Raw genomic sequence first — 16,311 nt, 5'->3', positions numbered from 1 at the left:
AAATAATCTCTTGGGATACACATTTACATAAGAGCTTTTTGTTTTTCTTTTTCTTTCTTTCTTTCTTCCTTTTTTTTTTTTTTTTTTTTTTTTTTAAGTAGGAACATTTATCTCAGAAAGCCTAACGGGGAAGAAAGAATATTGTATTGGTAACATGCTCTGCTTAAGACCACGGCGGCTGTTGGATGCTTTTCCGCCTGGAAAACCTAGGTCCCAGCTCCCGGTCTGTCTCTCAGAGCTCCAGCCGAGTAATTCCCTCTGGGTAAGGAGCAGCAGCCCTTAAAAGGGACGGCCGCCGGTTTCCCCGCAATCCTTCCCGGGGCGAGCAGAGCTGTATCCACTGATAACCCAGCTGCCGAGGAACCGAGCAGAGCAGAGCCGGCTCCAAACTTCTCAGCTGTTGACAGGCTTGACTTGCTGAGAACACTGGTTAAATATAGCCCGTGCGAGCCAGCGCCCCGACAGAGTCCCTGCCCTGCCGGTGCTGTGCGGGGAGCAGAGACCAGAAACCTAATCTCGGAGCCCAACAACACCTAGCAACAGTTAAAAAAAACTTTTAAACAAAAGTCTGGGTGGGAGATCTGCAACAGCGTCCAGTGTCTGCGGACCGACCGGGATTTCAGGGCGAAGAAGCTGCTCTCTTCTTCCTCTCTCTCCACTGTTTCCTGCATGACTTCAGCTATTGGCTAGTCCTGGGAGAGCAAGTGGGAAAAGCTTTTCCCTCTGTATTCCTTTGGGCTGGATAGTGTTCCAGGACTCCAGTCTCCCTCTTGGGCTGTGGGACAAGCCACTGGGTGGTTCTTCACAGGATAAGCTACCGCTCTAAAGGACATCCCCACCGGGTTAAGCGAGCTGCCATCAGGTAAGAGCGAAAACAGATAGTTACTTTTAATTCTTGAAAGAAATTTCTGCTTCCCTAGGAAGAGAGTCCTCTGCGATCCTGTGTTGTCTGTTTCCTGTGATTCTTGCTGTTCCACGATGGGATAGCACATGGGGGCATTAGGATAATCACTGGGAATTATTTTCAAAGGAACTAGAAACACCATGCCTTTCTCAGAATGGCACCAGTTCCTTTTTTAAACACAAAGATTATGATGTTTTAGTGGCCACCGACATATCTTTGCCCAGTTATCATTCTTTGTCAGGTAACAGAACTATGACAAGGGACGGTTTCACAGCTCCTTTCACAGTTAGGATGGCTAACCAACGGAAGGGATGTTTTCCCTAGAAGCCAAAGAACTAGTTTCATTTATTGAAACAAACTGAACAGCTTGTGTGGTAAAGGAGAGGGAAGTCCCAAAGGGTGTTGGTATTGCTGTACTTTTGACTCGCTGCTATCTGCGTTTCCCTTTGCCTGATTCTCTGATTACACCGGTACACCTTGTGCTGGCTCTGACCTCGTTACGTTACAGCAGCCACCCCAAGTGCTTCTGACGAGGCACAAAACATGCCCGGGTGTTAAATCACTGCTTTTGCAGTTTCAGAATACAAACCACTCAGGAGAATATTATTTGCGTTTTATTTTTAAAGAAAAAAAAACAAACAAACCACAAATTGAGGAATTGCTTGTACATAGGTAAAACAGATTTTGATTTTTAAAACTGAGGTTGAATTTATTCGGAAAAATGAAAAAATCCTTTCTTGAGTTGTGTGAATGTGTGTGTGTAGTGTATTTATCAAACAGTGAAGGAAGTCCTTTCATCTGTTAGTATATTCTCGCTCCTTCCATGAATTGCCATGCATTTTTTTCTCAGAATTGATTAGAGTTGTCAATTTCATATGGGATCTAACAAAAGTTATGGGGTACATTGGTGATGTGGTTACAGTTGACACCTGTTGTCTGTCGTTGGGTTGGATTTATGTAAGAAATTTGTTCCTTTAAAGATATATAATTTGATTGAATATTCCAATCTAAGGATGATATCAAAGAAGATACAGATGAATATTTTACAAGGAATTATTTGAGTCTTTTTTGTCAATTTAAAGAAAGAATTTATCCAAGATCAGTTTTGAACACATTGTTGACAAATAAGAAGGTATCAAACTTTTCAGTAGTTGTTCCTATTTTAAGAAAAAAGGAACTAAAGCTTATATATCGTATGTTCAGGAAAATGAAATAGTTCATACATTTGGTACATAGTAGGTATTATGTTTCATAATTCTGATTAAATGACTACTTTAAAAAGTGAATAAGCTAAATATTAGTAATAGTGTACAACGCACTCCATAACCTTGGGTATCAGAGAATGAAACTCCTGGTACCTTAGTGGAGATGAAGTATCTTCTTCTTGAGTTTTGAAAAGTCAGAACGAAATGCTCTACATTTTTCTTGTTTTTATTGTTGGCTTACAAATAAATATCTAAGAACAAAACCCATTTCTTAAAAATATTATCTGAGGCAAGGCAGTTTAAGATTGCGGAAGTTGTAAGTAAGTCCCTATGATGTCATTTTATTTTATTAAGAAATGTATTGACTTATTGGGGTGACATTGGGTCAATAAAATTATATAGGTTTCAGGTGTATGATTTTATAATATATCCTCTGTTTATTGTGTTGTGTGTTCACCATCCCAAGTCAAGTCTCCTTCCATCACCATTTATTTCTCCTATAACCTCTCCTTGCATCCCCTTTTCCCTCTGGTAATCACCATACTGTTGTTTGTGTCTATGAGATATTTTTTTCGTAATTCCTTCACCCTTTTCACCTAGCCCTATAACCCCTGTCCCCTCTGACAGCTGTCAGTCTGGTCTCTACTTATGAGTCTGTTTCTATTTTGTTTGTTTGTTTGTTTTGTTCATTTGATTCCACATGTGTGTGAAATCATATGGTGCTTCTCTTTCTCTGACTGGCTTATTTTACTTAACATAGTACTCTCCAGGTCCCCCCATGCTGTTGAGAAGAGTAAGATTTCCTTCTTTTCTACAGCCAGGTAATATTCCATTGTGTAAATGTACCCCAGTTTTGTTTTTTTTTATACATTCATACACAGATGGACACTTGTGCTGCTTCCAAATTTTGGCTATTGTAAATAATGTTACAATGAACATAGGGATGCATATGTTTGAATTATTGTTTCTGGTTTCTTCAGATGTATTTACAGAAATGGAATCACTGGATCATAAGGCAGTTCAAATTTTAATTTTTTGAGGTAACTCCATTCTGCTTTCCACAGTGGCTACACCATTCTGCATTCCCACCTTCAGTGCAGGAGGATTCTCTTTTCTCCAAAACACTTGTTGTTTGTTGATTTATTGACATAGCCATTCTGAAAGGTGTGAGGTGCTCTCATTGTGGCTTTAATTTGAATCTCTCTGATGATTAGTGATATTGAGTATTTTTTTCATATGTCTATTGGCCTTCTGTATGTCCTCTTTGGAGAAGTAACTATTTATGTCCTTTGCCAATTTTTCAATTGGATTGTTTTTGTTTTTTTGGGGTGTTGAGTTTTATAAATTATTTATATATTTTGGATAGTAACCCCTTATCAGATGTATCAACCAATCCACCATTAGTTCTAGGCATATAATTCCTTGTGGAGTCAGTAGAACAGTGTGTAGGTAACTGAGTGCAGCGTTTGGCCCTGAGTGAAAGCCATGTTTCCTGATAAATTGACACTTTGAGTACCATTTTTATGGCTGTAAGTTTACACTTGAGAATTTAAAGCAGCTCATGTTAGCCCTTGTATTTTCCTCTGGCATGTGAACAGTCAGACCCCACAAACCATTCAGATTCTGTCCTCCGGTGCATTCAAGTTCATTTTTCTGTGTTATTTTGGAATCCTCCTACCCCTTTTACCATAAGAGTTGTTAGACATTATCATGTCTCCCGCCACACTAAGGCCTACTCCCCTCACCCTCAGTCTGGATTGTAACGCTGGTGCTCCCTTCCCACCCCTCATCCAGACCATCTTGCCCATGACCATGGGGTTCATTTTCCTAAGGCATTGTTATGCTTGCCTCTTTACTCTCCTGTTATCTCCTGGGTCTCATTGTTGCTGCCAAACACCTAGGCTGGGTATTTTGAAAACCTTTCATCATCTGGCACGTACTTAACTTTTCTAGTCTCAGCTCCCACTGCTCAACAAGTGTCTGTCTCTTTGCTTCAAATATTTCATTTTGGGGCCATTCTCCAAACACACACACAGTGTTCTACCCCTGCCCATTTCATTCCCACAGCTGAACACCTTCCGCTCCCTCTCCTGCAGAGGCCTTGTTTACTTTTAAAACCCAGATCAGTGTCTTCCACGTTCACAACGATTTCCAGGATCATGCCTTTAAGAAGTGATGCCTTCTTAGTTTAGACAGTATGGTGCTCTGCTAGAATTAGGGCACTCTGGAGCAGGGTTTGCTTTTTAAAAATCTCTACAGTTTTAGAAGATGATTAGGTCTGAAGAATTGTCCTAAGCATCACTTGGCTTTGAAGCTTTTTAGCCCCATACACATTGTAGATGTTTTATTAACATTTTTGGCTCTAGATTCATGATGACGAAGATGTAAGGAAGTATAGATAAGTATAAAATCAAGAAAAAGAACTGTAATAATAGTTAAAAACTTTTTACCTCAGAAAGTTTCTAGGAAAGTCTTCAGAGTTTTTTCATGCCCAGAAAAGTTACAAGTAATTGTAATTAGGCTCATGTACCTGGTTATGGAGATGATATCTCTTGCAAATGAAATGGAAAGGGGGATATATAAAGACAGTAGATATACATGCATGCCCTGTGTATGCACCTAGACTTTAAAAGTAATACATATATTTTACTTTTGTCATCTTTTGGTACCAGATCCTCTCTCTCTTTCTTCTTTCTTTCTTTCTTTCTTTCTTTCTTTCTTTCTTTCTTTCTTTCTTTCTTTTTTTCTTTCCTTCCTTCCTTCCTTCCTTCCTTCCTTCCTTCCTTCCTTCCTTCCTTCCTTCCTTTTTAAATATATATTTTTATTGATTTCAAGAGGAAGGGAAAGTGAGAGAGAGAGATAGAAACATCAATGATGAGAGAGAATCATTGATTGGCTGCCTCCTGCACACCCCCTACTGGGGATTGAGCCCACAACCCAGACATATGCCCTTGACTGGAATCGAACCCAGGACCCTTCAGTCAGCAGGCTGATGCCCTATTCACTGAGCCCATTTATAGTTACCTTTGGTACTATCTAAACTATGGCCCCTTCTATTTGATGGTCTTGATGAACTAGAATGGCCTTGAGCATTAAAATACTTAAAATATATTTTTTATTTTTCCCTATATATTTAAAAAACACATTTCTGAGTTTTATTTTATTATTATTTTTAAAAATATGGTTGTTTTTTTTTTATTGATTTCAGAGAAAGGAAGGGAGAGGAAGAGAGATATAGGAATATCAAGGATGAGAGAGAATTATTGATTGGCTGCCTCCTACATTCTCCTTATAGGTATTGAGCCCACAACCCAAGCATGTGCCCTAATGAGGAATTGAACTGTGACCTCCCTGGTTCATGGGTTGATGCTCAACCACTGAGCCACACTGGCCAGGCCTGAGTTTTATTTTTAATCACTCATGAAACCTATAGCATTACTATGTGAGATAAAGCAAGAATTATGACTTTGAAGCAATTTTTTGTGTGTCCATCAAAAGAAAAGCATTATCTTTATATTTTAAGATAGCTAAGGAGGTTAAAATTATTCTAAATGGGTGTTCGGCAAGAATCACAATGGGGTTTTCCTAATGAAATTTGTGAAATATTGAAAATAATTCATTTAGCAGTGGTTTTCCTGTGGTTATAACTTTTACTTATTCCTTAGAAGTAAAACTTTGTGGTGAAATACACATTCTAAACTGATGCTAATTGTTGTTGTTGTTTTTTTTTAAGATTAGTATTCATAAAACAGTGCCCTAAGAAATGGGATTTTATAGAGTTTGTTTAATCCACATTTTCACTAATGTGTCTCATTTTTTTTTTTTAAACACCTGGGTTTTAGAAAAGCAGCATCATGGGAAGTGAGTGGGTAAACTTCAATTGAGATCTATTTCAGCAGAAAGGTTTAAGAGGGGAAAAAATTGCTAACAGCTTGTTAGAAAAATGACATTAAAAACTGCAGCATAAATTTGTTTATGTATTAATTACCTTTTAAAAAATATATTTTATTGATTTTTCACAGAGAGGAAGGGAGAGGGATAGATAGTTGATAGATAGTTAGAAACATCAATGAGAGAGAATCATCGACCAGCTGCCTCCTGCACACCCCCTATTGGGAATGTGCCTGCAACCAATGTACATGCCCCTGACCGGAATCGAACTCAGGACCTTTAGGTCCACAGACCGATGCTCTATCCACCGAGCCAAACCGGTTTCGGCTATTAATTACTTTTAATATACATATATCAACAGAACACATCTTGTTTCCCCAAATCTGACTTGATGATATAGCAACAAGGACATGTTTGTTGGAGGAGGAGGTAGAAAAGGCTAGTCTCAGAGGCCTGGACTCAGATTTCAGCTCATGGTAACCCTGGGCAAAAATTACTGTCTGTGCCTCAGTGTTCTCATCTACACAGCAAGTATAATAATGCTATCTTCCTCATAGAGCTGTTTTGAAGGTTAAATAAGTTAATGAAACTTATAGTTTCCTGGTAGACTTTTCAATAAATTTAAGCTATTATGATTTTATTACCACACCATAAAAGTTGTTATCTGTTTATTTTAGTCTTTGTTGCATACAAAATTCTTGGATACAGATAATCTGTGAACCCAAGTTCATAGATCATAGAAAACAGAGGAATGTATTGTTTAAATTTGGAATCCTGTGTGGGACATACTTTGCTCCTGGGTACTCTAAGCAGACATAGTTTGAATGCCAGCCAATAATTTAGTATGGAATTTATATTTCAAACCTTCCCTTATCACTCAGCAGTCTGCTATCTCACAGAATCATTTTTAAAAAGGTTAAGAAATCACCAACAGCAAGAACTATACTATGGTTTCTGTATTTGTACTTGGAGAAAAAGTGTGCTTATACATGGTGCTTGGGTGTCTCCACTGGGCAGTAGAAACTTCTTCCTCTATGGAAGAATATATTAATTAAATTTATCTCTCTTTATATCTTCCCTTCAATGTTTTGTTTGTTTTACTAACCTAGTAACAGATAAAAACAAAAAGACCAAGAAAGGTAATCTCATGCTAGCTTTAACCTTACCAAAAGGAAATGAATTCTTGCTATTCACTGCCCTTAATCCTATTCATTCTTCTTAAACATGACAAGAAAGTATAATCCAAGATGAGCAGAAAGTGTTATGTCATAAATACATGTGTATATATTATGGGGTGATGGCTGTTCTATATGTTTAATTTAACAAATGTATATGAAACACTCTTAGAAGCAGGGAAGTTTCTTAGTAGCTTTAGTGCCAACCAATCTTATGCAGGGTAGTGACAGTTTAGACCTGTCCTTTTTGCTTTATTTTTCTCACTTGAAAGAATTTCTAAAAGATAAGGCAGACTGAGTTTTACAACTGTAATTCTTGAATGAAAACCCTGTTGTGGAAAGGAAGAAGGAGGGAAGGAAGGAAGGAAGGAGAGAGGAACGGGAGAAAGGACAAGAAAGAAATGAAGGAGAGAGTTTTATTCCCGCATTTACCAAATACGTTTTAAAGGTTCTAGGGAAAAAATACAGGAAGCATAAGAAAACGTATGGTATTATGTTCTTTCTCCTTAAATGGTCAGGCCTACTTCTCAGCTCTCAGAGAAGGGAAGAGGTTGCAAGTGGAATACCCCTTTCCCTGTGGCAGTTTAATTTCAAAGGCGATGTAGTGAGCTCTGGAAGAACTTAGAAAAGGGAAAGCAAAGCATGAGTTGAGCAGCTAGAGTTGGCTGTAGCCAGCTGATTGCAGAATTTGAGAAAGTCCCAGCAGAGAGATGAAGAAACACGACATTAACCAGCACCCAGGCCCTGAGAGCTTTGTGAAAGCCACAGCAGCACTGATAAGTCAAAAGAAGGTTGTGCTGCTTTTCCTTTTTGGGAAATAGTGTCCATGTTCATAATATTGGGTGATTTATGTGTTTCTGAGGTCTGTGAAAGGCAGGCTAAAAATAATTTTTAAAGTTAATGCAGAAGTTATCTCAAGTGATCTGACTTTGAGTACTGAAGGTTCAGGGATTTTCTGGGTTTTTTTTTGTTTTTTTTTTCTTGTTTAAATGCTGCCACCTACTCCTTTACCAAAACATAGATGAAAATGATGATTGTTGCCAAAACCGGTTTGGCTCAGTGGATAGAGTGTCAGCCTGCGGACTGAAAGGTCCCAAGTTCGATTCCGGTCAAGGGCATGTATATTGGTTGTGGGCACATCCCCAGTAGGGGGTGTGCAGGAGGCAGCTGGTCGATGATTCTCTCTCATCGATGTTTCTAACTATCTATCCCTCTCCCTTCCTCTCTGTGAAAAATCAATAAAATATATTAAAAAAAAAAAGAGAAAAACGATTTAAAAAAAAAAGAAAAAAGAAAAAAGAAAATGATGATTGTTGCTTTACTAGCCAAAGACCTTATATGTCTACACTTGAAAACAGTTTTTTTTGTTTTTGTTCTTGCAACCTCCCCAAGTTACGCTCAAGTAATACATTACCTGCTGCTTATCTCTGTAAGAAAAAGGTGTAAAAAAGCCATGAAATAGACATATTAGCGTTGGCCAAATGCATTCTTTAAAAAACGATTTGCTAAAGATTTAAAGCCAAAAGACAATCTGATTGAAAACAGTGGACTGCTGACATCACCAAGATAATCAAGTTATTGCCAACTTGCTTTGTTTATTTAAGACAGCTTTGCAAAAATAAGGCTTCCACACACACATACACACAACACACACTCTCACACCCACACCCACACACTCTCTCACCCACGTGTCACAGGCAACACAGTAATCCAGATCAATGACTTTGTTTTTCCTTATATCTCTTTCATGTACTTGTGTCCTAAGTAACTCAGCTGAGGGCCTGCTCCTTTGACGGAGGCACCACAGCATAACAGGAAAGAAAGAGGCCTTGCTGAGTTCATAATGCTATTTCAGTGCGGCAGCCTAAGTGCAGGAGGAAATGACACCATGGGCCTGTCTTTGGAGCCTTGCAGTTACTGTGACGACAACACACACTCATGGAAAACAAAGATGGTCTGCTTGCCAGGGGAGCCAGGGCGAGTTTTGCCAGCTCAGATTTTTCCTAGTTATCCTGTAAGTCCTGAAATGTGACACGGGAGGTACCCAAGGCTCTTGGTGTTCGTTAACTGTTTAGTAAGTGACACATGCTTGAAGAGCAGCCTGGCATTTGGATGAGGGAGGGGCCTTGTACACGACTTTAATTTTCACATGCTGTCTCGATAGGTATCATCTTCTGGTTTGGACACCACCAAACCAACTGCTTTAGTCACAGCCTGTTGTTTCTCTGGTCCGTAAGGAAGCCAGCTGCTCTGATAGGGGCCCCTCCACTCTCAGTAACATACCCTCACCTTCTATATCCTGTTTATTCCACAGATGATTGCCCAGGACACCAAATGTTCCTACTAATGACTGGGACTTCTGGAGCCCAATTCTTATATAATAATATAATAGACAATATAATGGTAATAATAGCTACATATAATATATGTAGTATAATATATACTATTTACATAATACATATATTAGAGAGTTATATAAAATTATTTAGTATGTATAAGTGATAATAATAGCTAGCATATGCCGGAGATTATACTGCACTAGGCATTGTGCCAAGTACTTTACATGGATGATTTTATTTACTTTGCATAACAGCCCTATGAGGCACTATTTTTATCTCTGTTTTATGGATTAGAAAAATGAGCCTTATAGATGGTTACTGCCCAGTGGTAGATGTGAAATTCAGACTCAGGCAGCTTGACTTTATTTAGCCCGTACTTTCAACCACTTCCTTGTAGTGTAAGCAGTTGTTCAAAGAAGATCTTCACCCAGATGATGTGAGATGTTTTAGTGAAAGGTGTAGAATGTGACACTGCAGGGGATCAGCTGTCCCTGTAGTCTGAAGAGATTCAAAGATCAAATAACAAAGAGATTCAGGGTCAAAAGGCAGATTTGGGCTCTTTTCCAGGGTTCCAACATGGCCCCAGAAGCTTCAGTGGCCAGCAGAGTTGGGCCACTCAGAAAGAGCTATGCCTAGGGTACTGGGGTGCAAAGCTATTCTTCCACAGTTATTGATGGAGCAATGTGTTCTTGGTTTGCACATTGCTGAGTTGGTTCCTGGTTTCCACATTGATTCCCTGGGAGAGGATGCCATGGAGCATTTGAATTTATGAGCTAGTATGGCTACTGCTATAGCTAGATAATTTGATACCATTGGGGTTTTGTTGACAACTTAGAACGCCACCTTCTATTGTAACATTTGAAATAATGCTTTGCAGATCTCTGCCTTGGTCATAAGCATTCGGTTTAAGTAGGCTCAAGAAGGAGTCAAATACAAAATACTTATTCCAGCTGTTGGTAGCATTATTCCTTGAAGTAGCCTTTGGTGGTGTATATATATTGGTTGGAGCAGACAGTGAGGCAGGGGACAGAAGGCCTCATTCCAGGTAAGAGCTCTTATTGGCTCCCAAAGACATTGTTTAGGCAGTGAGTTGTCAATCTGGCAGCATGTTATTCCTTCAAAAACACTGCTAACAACCAACGCCCTCCCCACCGCCCCATACACACAAAATAGAGCTTGCTATAATTTAAGGAAAATTACCTTATACTTTTTAGCCATTGGTTTACTACTGTGGAGTAATAACATGAGGTATTTTATTTAATTATTTTATCATTATTAACCAAGATTTACCTTTAATATCCAACATTTGGATATAATTGGAATTTTTGAGTTTCTATTTACAGTTACAGCATTTAACTTTTGCAAGTGTCTGGAGTAAAAGAGCAATTCTAATAAAATTTTGATGGAGTAGATAATGCTTTGCTTTTTCTTATGCCTGTGGCCATAAATACTCTAGTTTTCCAGTGTATCAAATATCTCAGGTGGTGGGACTGAATATCCCAGGAAGATGAATTTTTCATGTGAAGTGAACACATAACAAAATGAACCTCTGATCTCTGAGAAATTCTGTTCCAAGAATTGAAAACAGAATCTTGTCACAACTATACTAGCATACCTGCCAATCCTCCCAACACAGTTATATACACTCATTACTGGTCTATGCAAGGACTAGCACCTCTACTTACCTGACAGGCTGAAAGTCTTCCTGAAGCAAAAAACACTCTTTGCTCTGTAGCATAGACTTATTTAATCCAAAATAGAGGTAGTGATATATTACATTTCATCAAGGATGTTTGTTTCTTTCACATGATCTCTCCTGATTTTCTTACAACAAATAAGCTCAGAATTTCCATTTTGTCTTCTTCTGTCTTTATGTAAACAGGTGTAACAGTATCAAAGGAGGGAAAGAATTAGTGCTATATCCTTTGGAGACCAAGGGCTTCACTAGTTGGCTTCTGGCAGTATATTTTTTTTCTCTTCAATTATTCGAAATTTCTCTTGGCAACCAAACTTAGTAAAAATTTCCACATTAATATTAGCTAATGCCTCTTAAAGGGAAGATATTAACAGTTTATCATATCCATTCAAAGATTATCAAAGACATTCTGTAAGCGCTCCTAGTTCCTCTTAACACCTCTGCACTGGACTAATTTCCAGGAGGAAGGGAGGCTCTGAGTTTCACACTTGAGAATCATACAGTTTTGGACCTACTACAGCTATTCAAACCCATCAGGGAACTGAGAAGGTGAAAATCTCTAGACTCTGAGCTCACATGGAGCTCATTCTGTCTTGGTCTCAACATTTACAGGTAAGAAGGCCTAGAGAATTGTCCACCCCCGCCTCCCCCCAACAAGCAGGTGGCAGATCTGGGATTTGAGTCCAATTGGACTCTCAATTTGTGCTCTTAATCTTTTAATCACTTTGCTGTTCTGGGGGCAACTCTGAGATATAAGGTATTGAGTGGCAGCTGTTTCCCTGTTTCAGCATCATGGGTCTTGTGGCATCTGGCCCTGGCGCTCTGAATTCCCAAAACTGGGTTATCTGCTAGCCTAGAGAATGGGTCCTTGCCTTCTTTTCTATTTTCTGAATAAGTGGGCCAGTTGGAAGCAACTTGTTTTCTTAGATATTGCTCCAAGGTGCTTCATTTTCTTGCAATCTCCCCAAGTTATGCTGTAACTGTAAACTTTACTCTCCTATTTAGAACCTTGGCTTTCCCCTAGTCCTGTGAGTTTGGCTGGGTTCATATTTTCCCTAGGATTCCCCTGTCTGGGCTTTCATACCAGCTCTAACTTTCATGATATTAGCAACAACAGGAAGGGATTAATCACTTTGCTTCTCCTCTAACTGCAGGTGTGTTGGAAATAAGCTGGTCTGTTCCATGGAACTGCCTGGCCAGTGGGTCATTGTACTCTGAAGACCTGTAAAGTCTACATTTTTAGGTAGCATGTATAGAATTAATTTCCTGATTGGTTCTCTAAGTCTGAAGTGCTACAGAGCAGGCATTTTCACACTTAGGGGAAAGTCCATATGCATTTTCTAGTTACATGAACTTTACTGAGATGAAAATCACCAATGGCAAATACTGTAGCACAGATTTTTCTAAGCAATAGAAACAAAACAAAAAGTGAGAGATTATTATAATTATTCTAATAAATATTTACATGTAAATTAAGAAATTAATATGATAAATAGATTCTGGTATGCCTTGGGACTATTTTAAAAACCACATTGCACAAAACAAATGCTCAATAAATCAGGGGTCTTGTGGCATCTGGTCTTGGTGCTCTGAGTTCTCACCAAGTGGGTTATCTGCTTGACTAAAAATTGGAATTTGTTTGTTAAATCGAATCCATTAAATATCCTGGAATTGAGAAAGTAAACACAGTTAACTGCTTTTTATTGATTTGACTGAACATCATTTAAAAATAAATAAATAAATATGGGGAAAATAATCAGTGACCATAAGTGATTATTTATCTGCCTCTCAATATTCTGAAACCTTTAATGGGCACATATTGCTTTTAAAACAATACAAATTAAAAATCAGCAAGCATTTTAAATGCTCATTAGAGAATCAGAGAATAACCAGTGCATAGCTAAGTGAGTGAAAGCTGGGCTCTGTAGCTATGATTGGCAGGATAAACATACATTTCCAAATAGCAGACTAGAACTTTTCTTTAAATACAGTGGCATAAACCATAACTATTGACACAGTCTAATTGCAAATATTTGTCCCTCATCTTTTCACTCATGGGCACCACAAAGCTCATGAAAAGAACACATCCAGGCTCTTATTGTGGTTTTTTAGTTGGAAATGTTCTCATCCTTGGAAATCTATTTTGGAGTTAGGATTGCTCCACTCCCCTACAAGTGGTAAAGCAACAGCTGCCATTTAATTAATGTTTCTGCTGACAGCCCCAGCTGATGAACCCCATAGAAGTTCCCTATCAGCCTCAATACTACCGACAATAACACCCCCCCAAAGGAAATATTGATTATAGTTGCTTGATTTTGCCTTATTTTACTTTCTTTCCCGCATCAATTTCTCCAAATTCCAGTAATGCCGTTATTTACATCACCATTCACATCTTCCAGGGAATCAAGTCCCAGTGGAACACATGTGTTCCTGGTGATGTATTGTGATGGAATCTCACCAAAATGAACACGTGAAATGCTGAGCTCAAACAGAGGAGAAAACAAGGGGGAAAACCAGATGAAAGCGACTTGTGGTTTCTCGGAAAGCAAAGAATTTTTTTTTTTGAGGGAGAGATTTGAGAAAAAACAGTGTTCTAGTTTTTCCATGTAGTATGAATGTATGGTTAAAATCCCACAATTTGATTTATATTTGGATTATTATGTCAATCTGTTTCCAGACACTTTCATAGCAGTTGGACTTCAACTACGATTGTGTGAGGATATGAAAGGATTTGAGCTGAGTGGAAGCAACTGATTATAGAGTGAGATCCGCTTAATCTGCTCATCTTGAAGAACAAGCTGGGCTCAATCAGTCAAGCCGTATTCATATAGCTGGAGTGGGGCTGAACTGGGAGCAGGTAGAACACAGGATTCAAATGTTATGGCATTAGATGACAAAGAATGGTCCCAGTTAGCAGCTGGCATCTGAGAGTCTAACGTGAGGTTTTGGGGTATCTTGCCAGGTAGATGGATCATGGCTGTTTAGAACAAGCTGGGAGCCAGGGTTTGGGCAATCCAGTCAGCAGGACCAGGAAGGAGAGCAGGGAGGTGGGATTCAGAGACAGGACAGTTCCGGAGAAAGAAGAGTTCTAGAGACTGTGTGTGAGATGCCGAAATTATAATGCGCGATCGAAACAACTGAGAGGATACTAAATCCTAGAGTCCTGGGCCAGAGCGCTCTGTGTCCCTCCTGCTTCACATTTAGTATGCAGCGTTCACCCATTCACTGAATACTTATTGAGATCCATGTGTGACAGGTGCCAAGCTCGAGACTGGAATTCAATGCCATGTGACTAGATAATACATGGTATTGTGGGAGCACTCACCTGGCTTTGGGTGGTCAGTGATTGGGTCACAGATCATAGTTGGGATGAAGTGACTCTTGCTGTGGGGATGGGGGACTGCAGAAGTTGAAATTGAGATAGAGACTTATAAAAAGGTCTAGGGGAATGAAACAAAATGAATGTGATTGAAAGGCTCAAGTAACTGTTTTGTTACAAGCCCACATAGCTTTAAAAATGGTGAGGAACTTGTGAATTGCATTCTTTCTACTGACATGAAACTTTTAATGTTTTTAAGAATAATGTGATGAAGAGGATGTGCTATATACGTATATTTTCACCATACTTAAATCTGTAGTGGCCATAATGAGCCAGGCAAATCTATATCTTGTGGGCGAGGAAATTCCTGATCCCCAGCACCACCTGTACTCTGAGTATTTTTTCAAAACAGTGACCACTCTTAATATGTCTAAAAGGGGTGATAAATATTCCTATAAAATTATTTGCTTTAGGATTTTTAGAAGTTTGTGCACTTTAAAAAATACTTATGTAAATTCAACACTTCACTTCAAGTGCCTAATTGCTGCTGGAGCAAGAAACCTGTGTGAATAGCCAGGAAAGTTTTGAAGCATAAGTTGGAAACATTGCCTTACCACATATTAAAAGGAATTTTGAAATCAGACTCATTGAAACACTTTGATAGTGGTGTCAGAATCAGTTCATATTAGATGAGGAGATCATGGAAAAATAGAAAGAAGTCCAGAAAAATAGACACCTACATATTAGAATTTTGTGTTAGGAAGGAGACACTTCAAATCAGAGGAGTAAACATGGATTTTTCGATCAATGAGGTGAATTAACTAGAAAAATGAAATAAAGTCTACATCACACCTTATACTGAAATACATACTAGATGTACCAGAAAGTCAAGTGGTAAAAAAATGAAATACTTGAAAAAAATATATAGATGGGTGGGAAAAATCCTCCTAAGCAAGTTAAAAAAAAGGAATAAAACAAGAGACTAAAATATTTGACACAATGAAATACTGACTTCATAAAAACTGGATGAATGTTTTAAACAGAAAAAAACACACCCTCATGAATAAAGTTAAAATGCAAACAGCAATCTGGACAATGATATTTGTGACAAAAATAATCAAGAACAAATATTCTTAATATAAAGAGCTCTTTTAAACAAATAAAGCAAAAAAGACACAACACCCCAAGCTGATTTGGATCAATGGATAGAACATTGGCCTGTAGACTGAAGGGTCCCAGGTCCGATTCCAGTCAAAGGCACATGCCTGGGTTGTGGGTTTGGTTCCTAGTAGGGGGTGTGCAGGTGGCAACCAATCAATGATTCTCTCTTATCATTGTTGTTCTATCTCTCTCTCCCTCTCCCTTCCTCTCTGAAATCAATAAAAGTATATTTTAAAAAGACCCAACAATAGAAAAATGGACAAATGACATAAATAATTTGTAATAAGTGGAAAAAGTATTCAACCTCACTGATAATTAAAAGTTCAAATTATAAGTATTGTTTCCTCTAACACATTGACAAAGACTCCAAAGAATTCAATACCTATTATGTGAGGAGATGGACACTATACAAGGTGGGGCCAAAGTAGTTGTTGTTCATATGGAAAACAATGCAATAATAAGTAATAATAAAAGAATAAAAGAATAAACTGTTTCATGTACTCACAACTGTCAACCTAGTTTTGCCCCACCTTGTATACTGCTGGTGGGAAAACCCACTAGGACAAGCTTCCTGAAAAGCAATTTGACAATATGTGGTAAGAATCTTTATAATCAGAGGAA

At 38.5% G+C, this 16,311-nt stretch overlaps 1 protein-coding gene across 4 annotated transcripts in view; it reads left to right on the top strand.

The window, feature by feature from the left end:
• Positions 1 to 242: 242 nt before the first annotated feature.
• The window catches only part of FILIP1 (filamin A interacting protein 1), a 173,701-nt gene continuing 157,632 nt past the window's right edge, over positions 243 to 16,311 (top strand). For 3 of the 4 annotated variants that reach the window (XM_084889245.1, XM_084889244.1, XM_084889243.1), the window contains exon 1: positions 243 to 862. The gene's annotated coding sequence lies outside the window, so the exon portion shown is untranslated. The remainder of the gene's footprint in view (positions 863 to 16,311) is intronic. The other variant, XM_084889246.1, reaches the window with a different exon arrangement.

Source organism: Pipistrellus hanaki (genome assembly GCF_964339955.1).
Source record: "Pipistrellus hanaki genome assembly, chromosome: 7".
NCBI lineage: Eukaryota > Metazoa > Chordata > Mammalia > Chiroptera > Vespertilionidae > Pipistrellus > Pipistrellus hanaki.
This window is presented reverse-complemented; position numbering and strand designations above follow the sequence as displayed.